Here is a 16412-nt window from a genome sequence, read left to right as displayed (position 1 = left end):
TTGTTCTACTATTTGTGCGAAACACCACACTGAACAGCGGCCGAAACGAGACTCCCCACATGATGTAGTTTTTCTTTCATAGCGCAAAAACAGTAGAATAAACATGTGTATTTATTTTTTGTCATACATTTATAGTTAACTTTGAGGAAAATCCCAAAAGCACCTTTTTCCTGGTCGCCAAAGTGTACTAAACCCTTGAAATACTTAAGAAATAAGCGATTTACGCTCAGTGGCCGATAATACAATAAACGTGATCAAATTCACCTTTGTATACGGTATGAATCAACAGCAGAGAAACAGTCATCCTACCAGGCAGCCGTCACCTGGATAGGCAGCAGAGCTAAAATAATAAATTCCCGGAGACGGTGTAATCCAATATATGCACTTTCCAAGCCTGTTTGCGAGTTCTTCTGATAGCATTCGACAAGGTGTGCCAACATATTCAAACATTAGCATATTTTGATAGATCCGGCTTGTGGGCTTCTTAAAAGACATTTTCATGTTTATATCAGTATTATTCTAAACTGTATCTTTCTAGTGGAGAAGAACAACCCAGGTATCAATTTATTAATCAAGATTTGATTGATCCATCAATCGGTTAAAACACTATTATTCAACATGTTATTTTTTTAAATTTAAAGCTCTCATGAGGTAACATTCGTTGGCAATTTACGTTTGCAGGTAAAATGTCACTTTGCGTAAAATATTCTGATTAGCAAGAAAAGAAAAGCAAGCTGAATCGCGTAACGTGGAAATGCTTGTGTGGTTTATACGTATCCAATTATCCAAAAAATTGAGACAGTATTACAAAATGTAGTTTTACATAAATCGTGACTATGAATAAATCGCCACGCATATACAGACATGTACACTGGATTTTGTTTTTACGCGATTTACATTTTCTCAATTTTTCACTCATCCTAAATGTTTAACGTATATTAATTAAGATGTGATTTTTCTTTGATTTATTCTGGATTTTTTGAAACATGTTGCGAAGAGTTTGGTGGCAAATTGAAGTCGTGAAAAAAAATCGTGTAAAAACAAAATCCTGTGTATTGCATAAATATAGATACAGTAGCCGTTCGATAACTGCAAAATGTTTACTTTGCAGTTAACGAATGCCGTTCGATAACTGCAACGCATTCTAGACGTCAAACGGTTGTCAATCGACGTCAGATGCAATGAAAGTGCATCTAAATGTGCATCCCAATGCAGCTGTCATTAAGTCTGACATCAGTTTGAAGTTTAGCGGTCCGATAACTGCAAAACTGTTGCAACTATCGAATTGCAGTTAAAAAGCATTGCAGTTAAAGGACTTGCAGTTATCGAACGTCTACTGTATAGCTATAAGAGATGAACCAGCCTTAGCTTAGCTTAGCTTTGACTGACTACCACGAGTTCAGCTAAACACGTTCCTTCAAGCTTCCATTTCCGATGTCAATGTCGAGGATGTGAAGAAAGGCTTCATTGTGGAGGATGTGAAAAAGAGTCCACAACTAGACATTCCTTTCCGGATCATAACTTTCTTCGCAAATTTAAACTTTTATTTACCTAGAACACAATATAAAACTATTGAACTACAAATTGCACATGAGCACTTGAGCTATATCGATACCAGTCCACTCTAGATTTTTTTTAGCTAAAGCCTGGTATGCTGCTCTCATGAAGAGCAGTCAAGGAAAATTTGGTTCAATTACTGAAGTAAATTTGACAGCTGCTCAAGTGTGGAGAAATGGCACTTTTTCTGGCGGAATAACGGGAAATAATATTTTTTCCGCGAAGAAAAATGATAGCTCCATTGACTTTACTTGGCAAGCGTTATTAAAGCTTGATCCACTTAGTATTTGGCCGCACGAAATTAGACATTTCTTTGTCAAAAAAGTACATAAAAAGGTAGTTCAGGTTTTATTATACAGGGAATTCAGTAAACTTTGAGGGGAAAAATATTGAAAAATTATTCATTTCGGATGAATTCTCGGACTTTTCTCTCATTACAACTCGTTATTTTTTGCACAGTAGAACGGTCAACTTAATTTGTTATTTTTTCACACCACTTTTCCATATAAGATGGTTTTCTGATTGTTTTGCACCATTTCTCAAGTTTCCCTAGGATAATTACCTAATATTTTTCGTTGGGACGGAAATTTGGGCATTTTGGTGGGTTGATAGTTTGTTCAATAACGTCATTATCATCCGGTTCATACCATTCCATTATATCCCGTCTGTAATGGCAGCTTGTTAAGTCAGGCCAAAGCAACACCGGACAGTCGTTTGATAAAATGGGTGGCAAAAATCGCTTCTGAAGACACTCCTCCTTGTATATTTGCCCATTTATGGTCATTACAGTGATGAAAACTTTAATTTTCTTTCCACAACTGCAAATGCTTTGACATAACATCAATTTTTGGGCAATCTTGCCTACATAGACATATTTGAATCTTCCTGGGGCATTGCCCTTCCGTTTGACAAGGTAAAACTTGAGTCCCGGGAATTGAAAGTCAGTTTTAATATTAATTTTATCGTCCATCAAATTACATCAATTGTATTTCGTCAGAACTTGCTCGAACAGCATTCTTGCGCGATGTTTGGCAACCAGGTTCTGTTTCAGGGTCCTGTTGGGACGCTTACTGACATCATACGACTTGAAACCTTCGCGTCGACAGATTATTTGAACTATGCTGTACACCTTTTCGCTAAATCACGCAAGGAAATTCCAAAATGGTTCCGAACTGCTCTGCAGACTTTCACTTGTATTTTCTGGTCATATGCTCCACTTCTACGACTGTTTTGTTCTACGCGATCCAGCAATAGTGTTTCACCATAAATTAAACAAACCTTACGCAACGATATGATGTATTTTACTTCTCGGTGTGACCACCAGAGGCGCCGCAGTAATTGGAAAGAAACGGTCAAATACTAAGTGGATCGAGCTTTAGCGTAACGAAATTTGCAACCCGCAATTCCCCTTCTTAACGTTCCATAACGTTTTGATTCAAATTCCGAACATGACGGCACTTCCCTTGACTTTGCACAATTTTTTTCCTTTGCTTTTCGCTTTTCTGGGTAACGTAGGTATTAATCAATCTTAATGAAACTTGCGCCATTTGTTTTATATTGCCTTATCAATCTATTTACATGGCCGGCCGATCCAGTTCCGCAACTTTGGTGGGACTGGATCGCGTTCGAGGTCAGCGAGGACAAGGAGGGTTAGAGATTCAATTCTCTTTATATCGGCCAACGACAATACTGCCTTCCTGGTATTGTGAGAGGTTACGCCCCGCTAGACTCGTTTCGACAACGTAAAGAGCCTGGTAGAAGGTCTGGAGGACAACACAAAATCGCACGGCATGCTAAATCCTCAGCATACCGTGATTAGTTGAATCTCGTACATCTGGAGCATGGTTTCAAGGATCTCAAGCTGATCAAACAGTACTGTCACGAGTGGATCAGATACAAGCCGGTGCATCGAGACGTGAACTGTCTTCGTTTCTGCTATGGAACTCAAAATGTTTCATGAATGCTCGATGCACCCTATGTGGTGCCCTAGTAACATTTTGGTTTTATGCAGGTTTTGTAACACTCTTGTAGAGAAAATTATGATCTTCAAGAGCGTTATAAAACTTAAAATGTTACTTGGGTGGTGACTACGGAGTCAAAGAATACATTCAGATGGAAGAAGCGGATCACAAAAGCGCCAACTTTGAGGACAAGCATTGGGCCACCACGAAATCATCCACCAAAACCATCCGAATTGAAGCTCTTCTCCACCGATCGACGATCGAAACATTCCCACCGGCGACCGATCCCGGTCCTTCTACCGCTGTAACCACAGTATAGGTTAGCCGCGATCCCATTCGAAGTCTCAAGTCAAGAAACATCTGATCCATCCACCGCACCCCTCTACACGCCGGAGCTACTGGCTCCGATTCTCAGCCAAGTTGCGGCCCGCCTACAAAGCTGCAAACTCCGTTTCGACCTGATCTACACTCTGGCCCTTCGTCATTGAGAATGGCTACTAGGGTGGGTGGCATACTACCGAACTTCAAGCTCAAGATCATCTAAGCCATTGGAGTGGAAGTTACCACCTCCGGGGGCGTCATCGTCACGTTCATCGTGGCTTATTGCCCCAAGTAAGCCAAAGTCAGCGATGGAAAATTCGAAGATCTACGAAAATACATCATCAAGCCAGCATGGAGACAGGAAGGTTCATCATGCCTGCCTGCGATTAAGACACTTTACTATTGCATGACGAAAATTACCCAGGTCAAAATGATGGACCACAGAAATGATGATTTGTCCAGCAAGATCTGCGCTCTCCCAGTCTGTGCTAAGCCGTTCTGGAAATTCACAAAAAAAAAGAATAAAATCAAAGCCTCAACCCATTCCACCTTTAATCCCACTAGGCAACAATGGCTCTGCGGATCGCTTGATAACATCTGCAGAGAAATCCGCCGAAATACGTCGTCATTTCGTCAGCTCGCACAATCTTGAATACACGCAAAAAAAGCGTTCATGAATTCGTGAACTATCGAGTTCACGGTGTATTTTTTCGGGAACAACAGTCACGGATTCGGGAATACAGTCACGTTCTGGAAAACGTGACTGGTGTTCCCGAATCCATGAATTAAATCACGGTGTATTTTTGCTGGTTCACGAATTCGGGCACGCTTTTTTTGCGTGTAGAACATCGTCAGTTTACATGAGGAAGCCATTCATGAGCATGCGAACAACATCCGTCTAACTCCAAACAACATTTCGGAGTTGGAGATCGCAGCTAACGAATTGAAGGCCTATATATGTACTCAAACACATAAGTTCTCGGTGCTTCGAGCACCTTTTGCTGATTTTTAATCAATGCTTACGACTCATCTGCTTCCCATCCGGAAGCCTGGAAAAGATCCTTTCTCCCCAAAAAGTTATTGTCCGGTTACATGAGTCTGCCGAACATCACAACATCTTACTCGAGGCCCATTTTGCTTTCCGATGCAGTTAGTTAACCATTCACCAACTAAGCCGAGTTACCAACATCCTCAGACAGATCAAGTCTGTCTCTAGAACCTCTACCATGGCCTTACTCGATATCGAGAAGGCATTCGACAATGGTTGGCATGATAGTCTAGTGTACAAACTGCAATGCTACAATCTTATCAGCTACCTGGTGAAAATCATTCATAAATATCTGTCGGCGAGGACATTCAGTGGGTCAATCAACGGAGCGACGTCCAAGGCGCACGACATCACCAGGGCAATATTCTCGGGCCTCTGCTATTTGACCTGTGCACCTCTGACATGTGATAAACTCCAGTAGGCGGCATTTTTTCTCGGTTCGCTGATTACACTTCTCTATATCTAAGGTGCCTTCCATTTTAGTTCTTCTGCAATCGAGAATTGATTGCTCCATCTTGCTTGCTCAATTGAACCTTAATATCCCTTACTGTCCATTTCGATCAACCCCTTTCATTTTTATAAGAGGTGTTCGAACAAATTATGCGCAAAATAAACCTTTCACAAGTATCGCACCTTCAATCGTTACTCTACCGCATTTGATTGTAATCTTTTCTTCTGTATTCTTCGGAAACGGTTTACTTACACTCCACTCAACATCCCACAGTATTACACATAAGGTCAGATGGCTTTATGAATGTATTTTTTTATTATGTCAAATAATTAGGATGTTATGTTTAAGTAAAATTATGTACCATTTGCAACTATTGTTATCTGTTGATATTAAAGATGATGAGGTTCGGCGCTCATTTGACGGATATTTGAAATATTTGGTATGGTGAAATTTGCTACATGAGAATGGTTTATCAATTCCAGTCAGTCATTCAGATAATTTATTATGCATTTACAGCATGACGTAAAATAATTAGCAGCAACTTTACCCCCATATAATCAACCTAAAATCTCCTAATACTCGATAGTCTATATAATCAAGCTATAATTGTATCTCGCGATTATATGATAAATAAATCACAAGTAACGATACCTTCATGCCGTGGGCTACCTCTTCATTGCAGTAAGCTTCTTGGTCGTTTTTTATTTATCAAGGGAGAATTAAATATTTTCTGGAAATCATCGTCGCGATATCCATGGTAACGAGACGTGGTCACTGCTCGTTCAATGATCTCAGGTTCAATGCAGATTCGCACCCCACATGGTCTTCGACGGAACTAAACCAGAAACAAGCAAATTATGTTCCCGCCCTGACAACGCAGTTGCGATTGAATAAAACTGCAACACTGTAACTCATTCGTTGCCCTCTATTGCTTGGCTATGGAAGATGTCCTGATGAGCTGATGACAACTACTGTATGTTTGGTATCGATTATTATATTTTCCATTCAATCCGGGAATCAACCATTTTTTCTCTCTTACGGAAGCCTTCACCACCTTTGGACTAAACCAACTTTCAAGAAATGCATTAAAGCATATGAATTGTAAGTTTCAAAAACATTCGGCAAATAAGCCGCACCTTAATATACATATTAAACAAAGCAACTAATGATTAAATTGCTCATATATCTAACGCCATTAATCGATCCCCAATAGTACTTTGAATACACCTCCCTTATTCAGCGATAAATTTTCCTTAGAAGCAAACGCCTCCAATAAGTAATTCCCCCAAATGATACCCAGTCAGTAACTCGAACACACCTTTAATATGACACCTTTAATTAAAATATTCAAAAATATTGTGTCAGGTTTTGTCATTCGCAGCGCACGGCACGGCAGCCAAACCATGCGAGCGAACAGCGGGTACCTACGCTACGACCCGTTTCGAGTCGGCATAGCATTTGTGCGGCATAGGCATAGGGATTGGGATATGGATATAGAATGGAAACCGCCGGCGAATGATTGAACATCCACCACACCGAACGCGCGCTGGCATGTTTACAAAACGGTGCACATGTATCTCTCTTTCTTGCCTTCTCTGCGCCTCTTGTTTCAGACAGGTATCTACATACCTTTTTCGATAGAAAGAATGCTCTCGATAAGCAGTCAATTAAGTTATTCATCATCTTGTTAAACGAGAAAAGACGGCAATTCACGTTTTCCCAGTATCCATTCATAAACTTTGGTGCTTTTGTAAACAAATGTGTTAATTTTCTCTTGGCAAATCCGTTCGCTTAGCGGAAACCATGATTTGAGGAGTAGATCTATGCTACTTTTTACTTAAAAAAATGCACTACACATAATACACAGATGTGATGAAATATTTAAAAAAATATAAGAATTAGAATCGAACATAAGCCTTTGATCATCGGCTACATTATTATCATTATTAATGCCTGTGTCATTTTGCCTAAAGGGAACAAATTGTCCTTACAAATGAGCACCACCGTTGCGACAAAAGAGACACCTCAAAACCCAATCACTGAAACACGTGGTTATTAACCACTGCCTTTTCAAACTTATCCTCGTTCACTTTTCGCATACGAAAGCGAACAGAAGAAAGGTGTGCAAGAACCCGAGAAAAGATGAAAGAATACGGGCAAAAATCGATGTTCTTCTCATGCGTTTTCCGTTGCCGAAAGATATTCATTCCTCAGGTGGGTATGAGCAAAGACTCCTTGCCAAACTGGCTGTTGGTGGGCCCAATCCTCAACATGCAAACGGATTAGACCGGCTCATTCATAGAGGATAATGTATTGAATTATATTTTTAATCCAGTTCAATTGTTGATAGATATATGATTCAAAGTTAAGTAATTATATTAGTTCACAAGCGTGACATGCTTATTTGGATGTACGATAACATTACAAACAAATATGTTGTACAAACATTACAAACTGTTATCGTAGATCGAACAAAAAATCTGACATTTTTCTTGCATTTCCAGTTAATTAATGTTGATTTTCTGATAAGGTATTTCAACTAGAGAGTAGTGCACATGCATAGTATATATACTTTGTTTAACATGCTACGCGTGTTTCTTTATTTAATGCTTCTTATATGTCTAACTCTCACGAAACTTTTCGTAAATCAAAGGACTATATTCCAGAAATACATGTGGAATATTACAGAATTGACGTGAAAATATGTTTGGAGATGGCCATACATGTGGAATATTACAGAATTGACGTGAAAATATGTTTGGCCACCGGGGAGATGGCCAGAAGGGATCATTCATATCGATTACGTAACGCTTAGAGGAAGTAGGGGGGTGTTGCCTGAAATTTTTGTGTTACATAGGAGGAGGGGGGGGGTGCATAATGGCCCATTGTTGCGTTAGCTTCCCTAATTAGAGCGCCAACTTAACGTGACAGTAAATAACATTCGAAACGCTGCATACTGGTTCAAAAGCCTTCAAAACGTGCGTGTAATAGGTCATTGCGCGCGGCAAACCTAACCTCACTATTTTGACAGGTACTGGTCCTGTTGTTTACGTTTCGGACTTAGAATTTTTTTGATCCAAATTAAATCTGCGTATTTCACGATGTTGAAGACATTCCGTACATTCCGCATTCAAATATTGGTAATTTTCGATAAGCTTATGTAATTAACGATCAGAAAATCCAAAGAATGATAGAAGTATCTCAAAATTAAAATAAAGTCGTCTGTAAACAACAGGACCAGTACCTGTCAAAAGTCGTGTGTGACGTCACTGTGCAATGGAGTATAGTTTTCGGTCTGAAAACTACATTTCAGTGACTTGGTGTCTTGAGAAGAGTTCATGTTTCTTGAGCTTCCTTTTGATAATATCATATTAATGATCTATCCATCTTGAAGGGCATAATAGAATTATAGTTTAATGCACAAACCAGTGATTGTCCTCTGCAAAGTTATAGCGAATGTGAGTTGGAACATCTTTTCTGAAGACACAACATTCGAATAACGGGTTGGTCACGAGTTACAGTACGTTTTGTATGCAAGTCCCCTGAAAATCATATTTTGGGCATATCTATTTAGAAAATGATTTTGGCAGTATGGTTTATTCTAGAAAGTTGTTCATAATGACAAATGACGCCTTGTTCCAATGCCAGTTTGAATTGATTAAAAAATCTCCCTTTTTACACCATTTTCCACAAAAAGTGAAATAATAAATGAGGTCAGGTGTAAGTGACATTTGGCCTTAGTTTGAATTGAATATGTTATTGATTTTTTTAGATTTGCTTTGTTCATAATAAATGTTCGAACTCACAGATAATTAGTGATATTTTGAACCTTCATACAATTCGCATCAGTGGCGCCGGGAGTGGGTAGGGCACGTAGTACCTTGGTATCCATTTGCCGGCCCTTTTTCTTGTCCCGGGCTTCGGGAAAGAAATTGTCCCATATCCCGGGAAATCCCGGTATTTATCAGTAGGGTCACTGTTCCGATAGTTGTGGGTGTACCTATAGTTGCGGTAGTGTGGTATACGCACAATCTACGAATGTAACGCAGCAAACCGCACTTCATATCGATTTCGTGACACCCCAAGTAACATGTTATGTTTTATAACGCTCTTAAAGACCATAATTTACTCTACAAGAGTGTCATAAAACCAGCATAAAACCAAAATGTTACTAGGTATGTCATAACATTGTGCAACGAAAAATAGTGCAAGAAATAGGTAAAAATCGGTAAATTATCTGCAAATTTATTCATTATTTCAAGCCCCTTGCTCCTTTAGTTGCGGTAGTGTTCCTATAGTTGCGAGTCCCGTATGAAAACAAATTCGCAACTATAGGAACACAAGTTAAAAAATAGCGCAACTATTAGAACAGAGTACCAGTAATTGAGGGTTCAATTTTAGAGTATGGTGGCGAATTTTGAGGCGTTGCAGTTTCCATGCAAAGATGATGAGGAAATCTTTCAAATACATGCTACAGGTAGAGATGTCGCAAATTAATCGATTACTTCGATTAATCGATTCATCGTTGTGATAATCGATTAATTTTGAATCGATTATTACCCAACGATTAATCGATTCAATAATCGAGATGAATCGTGAGTAATCGATTAGTTACTAATCGATTAATCAGAATTTTACGACATCATAAGGATGTCGAAAATTAATTGATTATTTCGATTAATCGATTCATCGTTGTGATAATCGATTAACTTTGAATCGATTACTATACAATGATTAATCGATTCAATAATCGACAAGAATCAAGAGTAATCGATTAGTAACTAATCGATTAATCGGGATTTTACGACATCTCTAGCTACAGGTGAGCGAAATAGTGTGATAGTGTGCTTAGTTCCTCCGCTATTGGGTCGTTTACCCTAATATAAAAATAAATCCTGATTACAATGCCAATCAAAAGTCAAAATTTGATATTGAAATTATACTACGTGGATTTGTGATTTTGGTTCGTGCGGAAATATTGTAGGCTTTCACATCAAACGTTAGCTTCTTTGAGCAGATATTGACGGGAACCAGTTGAAACTTCGCTGTTGGTATAAATCGATTTGTATGTCCAGTGCACGGCCGTTTATTCCCAGGTTTTGTTATAGAGGAACTGCTCCTTGAATTCAAATTGCCTGTTTTGCGAATGTTATTGATATTGGAGCATGATATTAATAATGGAACATATACCCTATATTTCGTGACGCTTAAAGAAAGACAACTGCTGGCTTTCGCAAAAGTTTTAGGCAAACATGAAAAAAATATTTAGCTTCTTGAAGTGATATGTTTTTTTTTGTTCTTGATCCGGGATTTTCGGAATTTCAAAAAATATTATCTGGGATTCGGGAAATCCCAAAATTTAATAAATCTCGGGACATTCTGAGATGAACTCTTTATCTGGGTGGGGCAGCTCAGACAATGGTAAGCAAAAATATCATCTAGAAAACCATACTGTTCAAGTACTTTAATTTAAAGCTATCTCAAAAATTCAAGTCAATCATTTCAAAGGTCAAAGGCCGAAAGGATCATTTGTCCCAAATGGTCATTTGGCCGAAAGGGTCATTTGGATGAAAGGGTCATTTGGACGAAAGGGGCGTTTGGCCGAAAGGGTCATTTATCCTAAAAGGACATTTGGCCGAATAGGTCATTCCAAAAGTGAGAGATACGGCGTGAAAAGTGAGACGCCTCACTCAGGACTGACAACAGTCATCGTCATAGCACGAAATGCCACAGTAGCGACGAGTTACAATGTCTTCATTGCTACTCGATACATCGTAAATGACGGGCAAGACGTTAGCTTTCGTCGTGTAACCAAATCGTCATGACGACATCGTAGAACGAAGACTTCATACCGTTATGCTTCAAGCGGCAGCTGTCATGCGAAGATTTTTACTCTTCCTTTGTAATAATGAATTTGAATTAACGTATGAAAGCGTTGTGAATGTTATCGATACATTTATGTTATCAAAGTTTTTACTATTTGTTTATTTGACACGCCATTATATTTTTAACCAGTTCGTCTATAATGACGTGCAATCAATTGTGTGAAGAAGTGACGACGAAAATCGTCATAACTTTTGGCTGCGCGACTATCGTCGTGGTACGCTTGCGGTGCGAAGAAAACGAATAGGTTTTGCGTCGTGCAATGTTTCGACGAAAAATTTTTTTTTCGCTTTCTTCATACGATAAGAATGACTATTGTCAGCCCTGCGGCCTCACTACTTATTTCCCGTTTCTCAGAATGAAAAGTAAGTAGTGCGAAGTGAGAAACGAGACGTCTCACTACGCACTTTTCACTTCTCATTTTTCGTAGTGCGAAGTGAGAAGCGAGACGTTCCCACTCCTCATTCCTCACTTATCACTGTAAAAAGTTAGAAGTGTGAAGTAAGTAATGAGACGTCTCACTAACCACTTCGCACTACTACTTTTCATAGTGAGAAGTGAGAAATGAGGAGTAAGAAGTGAGACGTCTCACTTCTCACTCCTCATTTCTCACTTTTTACTGTAAAAATTAAGAAGCGCGAAGTGACTAGTGAGGCGACTAACTACCCACTTCGCACTACTATTTTTTTACAGCGAAAAGTGAGAAAATAGGAGTGAGAAGAGAGACGTCGCACTTCTCACTCACCATTTCTCACTTCTCACTGTAAAAAAAGAGAAGCGCGAAGTGAGTAGTGAGGCGTCTCGCTACTCACTTCGCGATTCTCACTTTTTACAATGAAATAAGAGAAATGAAAAGAGAGAAATGAGACGTCTCACTACTCACTTCTCATTTCTCACTGCTCAGTGTAAATAGTGAGTAGTGCAAATTGAGTAGTGAGTCGTCTCCCTACTCACTTTTCAAATGACATGTTCGGTCAAATGTCCTATTCGGACAAGTAATCTATTCTGCCAAATGCCCTATTCGGCCACATATCCTATTCGGCCAAATGTCCTATTGAACCATGTGTCCTATTCGGACAAATGTGCTATTCGGCCAGATGTCCTATTCGGCCAAATGTCCTATTCGGCCAAATGTCCTATTCAGCTGAATGTCCTATTCGGCCAAATGTCCTATTCAGCCAAGTGTCCTATAGGACATCTGCTATTCGACCAAATGCCCTATTCAGCCAAATGTCTTATTCGGCCAAATGTCCTATGTGACCAAATGTCCTATTCGGCCAAATGACCTATGTGACCAAATGTCCTATACAGCCAAACGTCCTATTCGACCAAATGTCCTATTCAGCCAAATGTCCTATTCGGCCAAATGTCCTATTCGGCCAAATGTCTTATTCGGCCAAATGTCCTATGTGACCAAATGTCCTATGTGACCAAATGTCCTGTTCGGCCAAATGACCTATTCGACCAAATGTCCTATTCAGCCAAATGTCTTATTCGGCCAAATGTCCTATGTGACCAAATGTCCTATTCGGCCAAATGACCTATGTGACCAAATGTCCTATACAGCCAAACGTCCTATTCGACCAAATGTCCTATTCGGCCAAATGTCCTATTCGGCCAAATGTCTTATTCGGCCAAATGTCCTATTCGGCCAAATGTCTTATTCGGCCAAATGTCCTATGTGACCAAATGTCCTGTTCGGCCAAATGACCTATGCGACCAAATGTTCTATTCGGCCAAATGACCCATTCGGCCGGATAACCCTTTCGGCTAAATGACTTTCGGGCATATGCACAGAAAAAGAATGTGAAAAGTAAACAGCGCGTAAAACTTGAGATGCGGAAATCTACGCCATTCTACGCTGAAACGGTTCTCTTCCTAACAAGTTTGCGTACAACTTGCAAGCAATATTGATGATTCACGTTGAATATTGTATACATTTAGGCTATAGCACGCGTGGAATTACACTAATAATGATGTTCCATTTATGTGCATGATTTTTAGTTTAAATTTCAGTGAATTTTTCTATCTGTGTGGGTTTCGGTCTAATGGTTTGTTCGGCCTAGTGGCATTCCTCGATATGAGGCAGTCAACTGAAATGCTGCGGTGGAGGCGCGTTATATTTTACTCTACGATATCGAAACGACCCAACGCCACCGCATGTTGTTCGACACGTGCACTTTCAGCCGAGAACGCTTTGTCGTGCATCATACACGTATTATTTTGAATGTGTAGCTCATCCGCTCTAATCTCAATCGGCGATATAAAGGTAGTCAAAGCGCTTTCCGTTGGCAGTGCACGATTGCCGATGTAGAAAAGTACCTATACCTATACCGCTTCAAAGGGGTCGTACACTAATTACGTAAGCACTTATGGGAGAGGGGATCATGACATTTTCTTACGTTTCGTATATAAAAAATGATTTGTATGGGAAACATCTGGGATTGAAAAACCCAGAAAAATTGCAATTAGTGTACGGCCCCAAACAGCGCATGCGCGATCGGAACAAAATAGAAGAAACATAGACTCTCTCAAAGCGTCCCATGGCGAAAGTCCGGCTTTGAAGGGTTCGTACACTAATTACGTAAGCATTTATGGGGGAGGGGGAGTCTGCCATTTTCTTACGCTCTCTATAAATAAAAAATAATTTGTATGGGAAAAATCTTACATGGGCGGAGGGAGGGTTGAAAAACCCAGAAAAATTGCTTACTAAGCACATTGGATCAAAAGCGTCTTTCATATTGATTGGGATTTTGGCTTATGAAGAATTTTTCGTCAAATCCAATATCCAAAATATTTAGGAGCTATTCGTATTACCATGTGAACAACTTAGGCGATGGAGGGGTATGAAAAATGTTCATCGTTCAGACAAATTAATGAAAAAAATGCATAAGCAGATGTGTACGCTGATGGAAAGGAAGTACACATCTAAAACTGTTTGACTTCTGTCCAAGCGGTATGAGACAGCCCTTCCGAAAGAAAATTATTCATCAAATGAATAAACTAAAAATAGAATATTTAATAACTGAAGAACGTTTAGATTATAAATTTCATTGTACAGACCCATGTTTCTGATATGTATGACATTCTAATTACAAATATGTATTAGCCGTCTAATCATTCCTAATAAATTTCAATTTTCTGGATAACATAAACAAGTAAGACTCGTCTCATTCTACGAAATAAATTTAAAATTCTTTCGAAATTAAAAGATACCGTTCCGTTGAATAGATAGATAGGTCCCTTATCTGTCATATTGAAAAGCATAACGATTCTCATGGTGGTATTTTTAATTTAATTTAACGGACTGTCACTTTAAGTTTAGTTTGAGTTCAGTTCGATATTTAACTTCAATCAAACGGTGCACTGGTTGAAGAATTGATCGACGCGACGCCTCTGACTTTGAAGGATTTTAAGGCAATAGCAAGTGAAAGAAGTTAATACTAATTCCATGAAGTTGTTATAAGCTCTGTAGGTATTTTAGGTAATGAATTAATTAAAGCTAGGGTGTTTTGGAGGAAACATTTATCAATCCTTATGCCACTTTTCGGTCTACTTCCAATACACAATCGAGGTCTTTTTACTGAGCATGAGCTAGGGCTAGGGCTGGAAATTTTGTGCCTCTCCGGCCCATTATGTGTTCCATCCTTGTCAAGGGGAGTGCTAACCTGCTCTCCTTTCAAAAGACACAAATCGTGGTCTTTTTACACATATAAACATAAAACAATTTTGTGTGAAGACAGTCGAGCAACTTGAATTAAAATGGATGGAATTTAAGAAAATATTTCATCTACAGTTGAGTCATACAAAAGGGTTTATAAACTCAAGAGAGATCGTCACTACCAGGGCCCGGGTTGATTGGTTTTAGTACGTATAGTTTCGTGGTCGCATGTGTTCTTGGCCCAACGGGACTCCAACCCCACACATTTGTTCCTGGTCTCTGCGGTGTTCTCCGTTCTTCTTCTAAACATGTTAGGTACATAGTTGTCAAGTTGTATACATCTTGCGCTGAAAATTAGCTCCCAACCTAATCTTGCCAATTAGAGATGTTTCGACCAGTGTCATTTTCTCAGTTTTCGTTTTTTTCACAAATTATAATTTTCTTCGTTGCCCAAGACTGAAGAACTCAAGTTATAAAACATATTTTTAATCGTGATCACAAGTTGTTTCAGCTAAATTTGTCATTTCCCCTATTTCTTGAATCTATTTTGTCTTGAAACATGGATGCGCTTCTGATTTTTATGTTATTCAATAGAAAATATTCAAAAGTATTGCAGCTTATTCTCTTATAACATTTTTTTGTCCACATTAAAGACGAACCCTCGAGGGGGCCCTCCTTAGCCGTGCGGTAAGACGCGCGGCTACAAAGCAAAACCATGCTGAGGGTGGCTGGGTTCGATTCCCGGTGCCGGTCTAGGCAATTTTCGGATTGGAAATTGTCTCGACCTAGGATAGGATGTGACAATTCAATTGAGACTGCCTTGTTGTTTTTTAGTCGGTTGCTCTGACGAGGTGGTCACCAGTGCAGCCAAATTAATTTGATACAAAATCTTCCAAATATCATGTATCAAAAGTTGATGTTTTTCTTACCGTTTCATCCATTATTTATGTAAGAGTAGCGGAAGATTAACAGAAGGAAGTTTTCGCTAATGAGAATATGACTTTGATATCAAAAATGACAGAAAAGTGAATGATAATGCTTAAAATCAACAGTTTGAAACCTCTACAACACTTGAGCATAATTTATATGGCGTTTGCAGTTCAATATGCATTAATTTTGTGTCAAAAAACTCGAACTCAAACATTCACGTATATTGCTTAATATCAACTTTACATACCAGCAACACGGCCAAACTAACAACATGCTGCCCTACGAAAAACACGCCGCCACCAATAAAATTAATCGACTGTCAGTTTCAACCAATCAGCAACCGGTACGATTGTGACAGAAAATCGGTACGATTTTTAATGACTAGTTGGCACATCCTATCCTAGGTCTCGACTTCCCTGGGCATAAAAGTATCATCGTGTTAGCCTCATGATATAAGAATGCAAAAAAGGTAACCTGGCTTAGAAACCTCGCAGTTAATAACTGTGGAAGTGCTTAATGAACACTAAGCTACGAGGCGGCTCTGTCCCAGTGTGGGGATGTAATGCCAATAAGAAGAATTAAAGACGAACGGCTGTCACT

At 39.2% G+C, this 16412-nt stretch overlaps 1 protein-coding gene and 1 non-coding gene across 5 annotated transcripts in view; both read right to left on the bottom strand.

The window, feature by feature from the left end:
* Positions 1-16412, bottom strand: part of LOC134227592 (fibroblast growth factor receptor 3-like) — a 144463-nt gene that overhangs the window by 29166 nt on the left and 98885 nt on the right. The gene's annotated exons all lie outside the window — the stretch shown is intronic.
* LOC134228239 (U6atac minor spliceosomal RNA) lies at positions 14831-14911 on the bottom strand. The gene has a single exon (XR_009983900.1). It is a non-coding gene; the product is annotated as a U6atac minor spliceosomal RNA (small nuclear RNA).

The sequence above is a fragment of the Armigeres subalbatus genome, chromosome 3 (assembly GCF_024139115.2).
Source record: "Armigeres subalbatus isolate Guangzhou_Male chromosome 3, GZ_Asu_2, whole genome shotgun sequence".
Classification (NCBI taxonomy): Eukaryota; Metazoa; Arthropoda; class Insecta; order Diptera; family Culicidae; genus Armigeres; species Armigeres subalbatus.
This window is presented reverse-complemented; position numbering and strand designations above follow the sequence as displayed.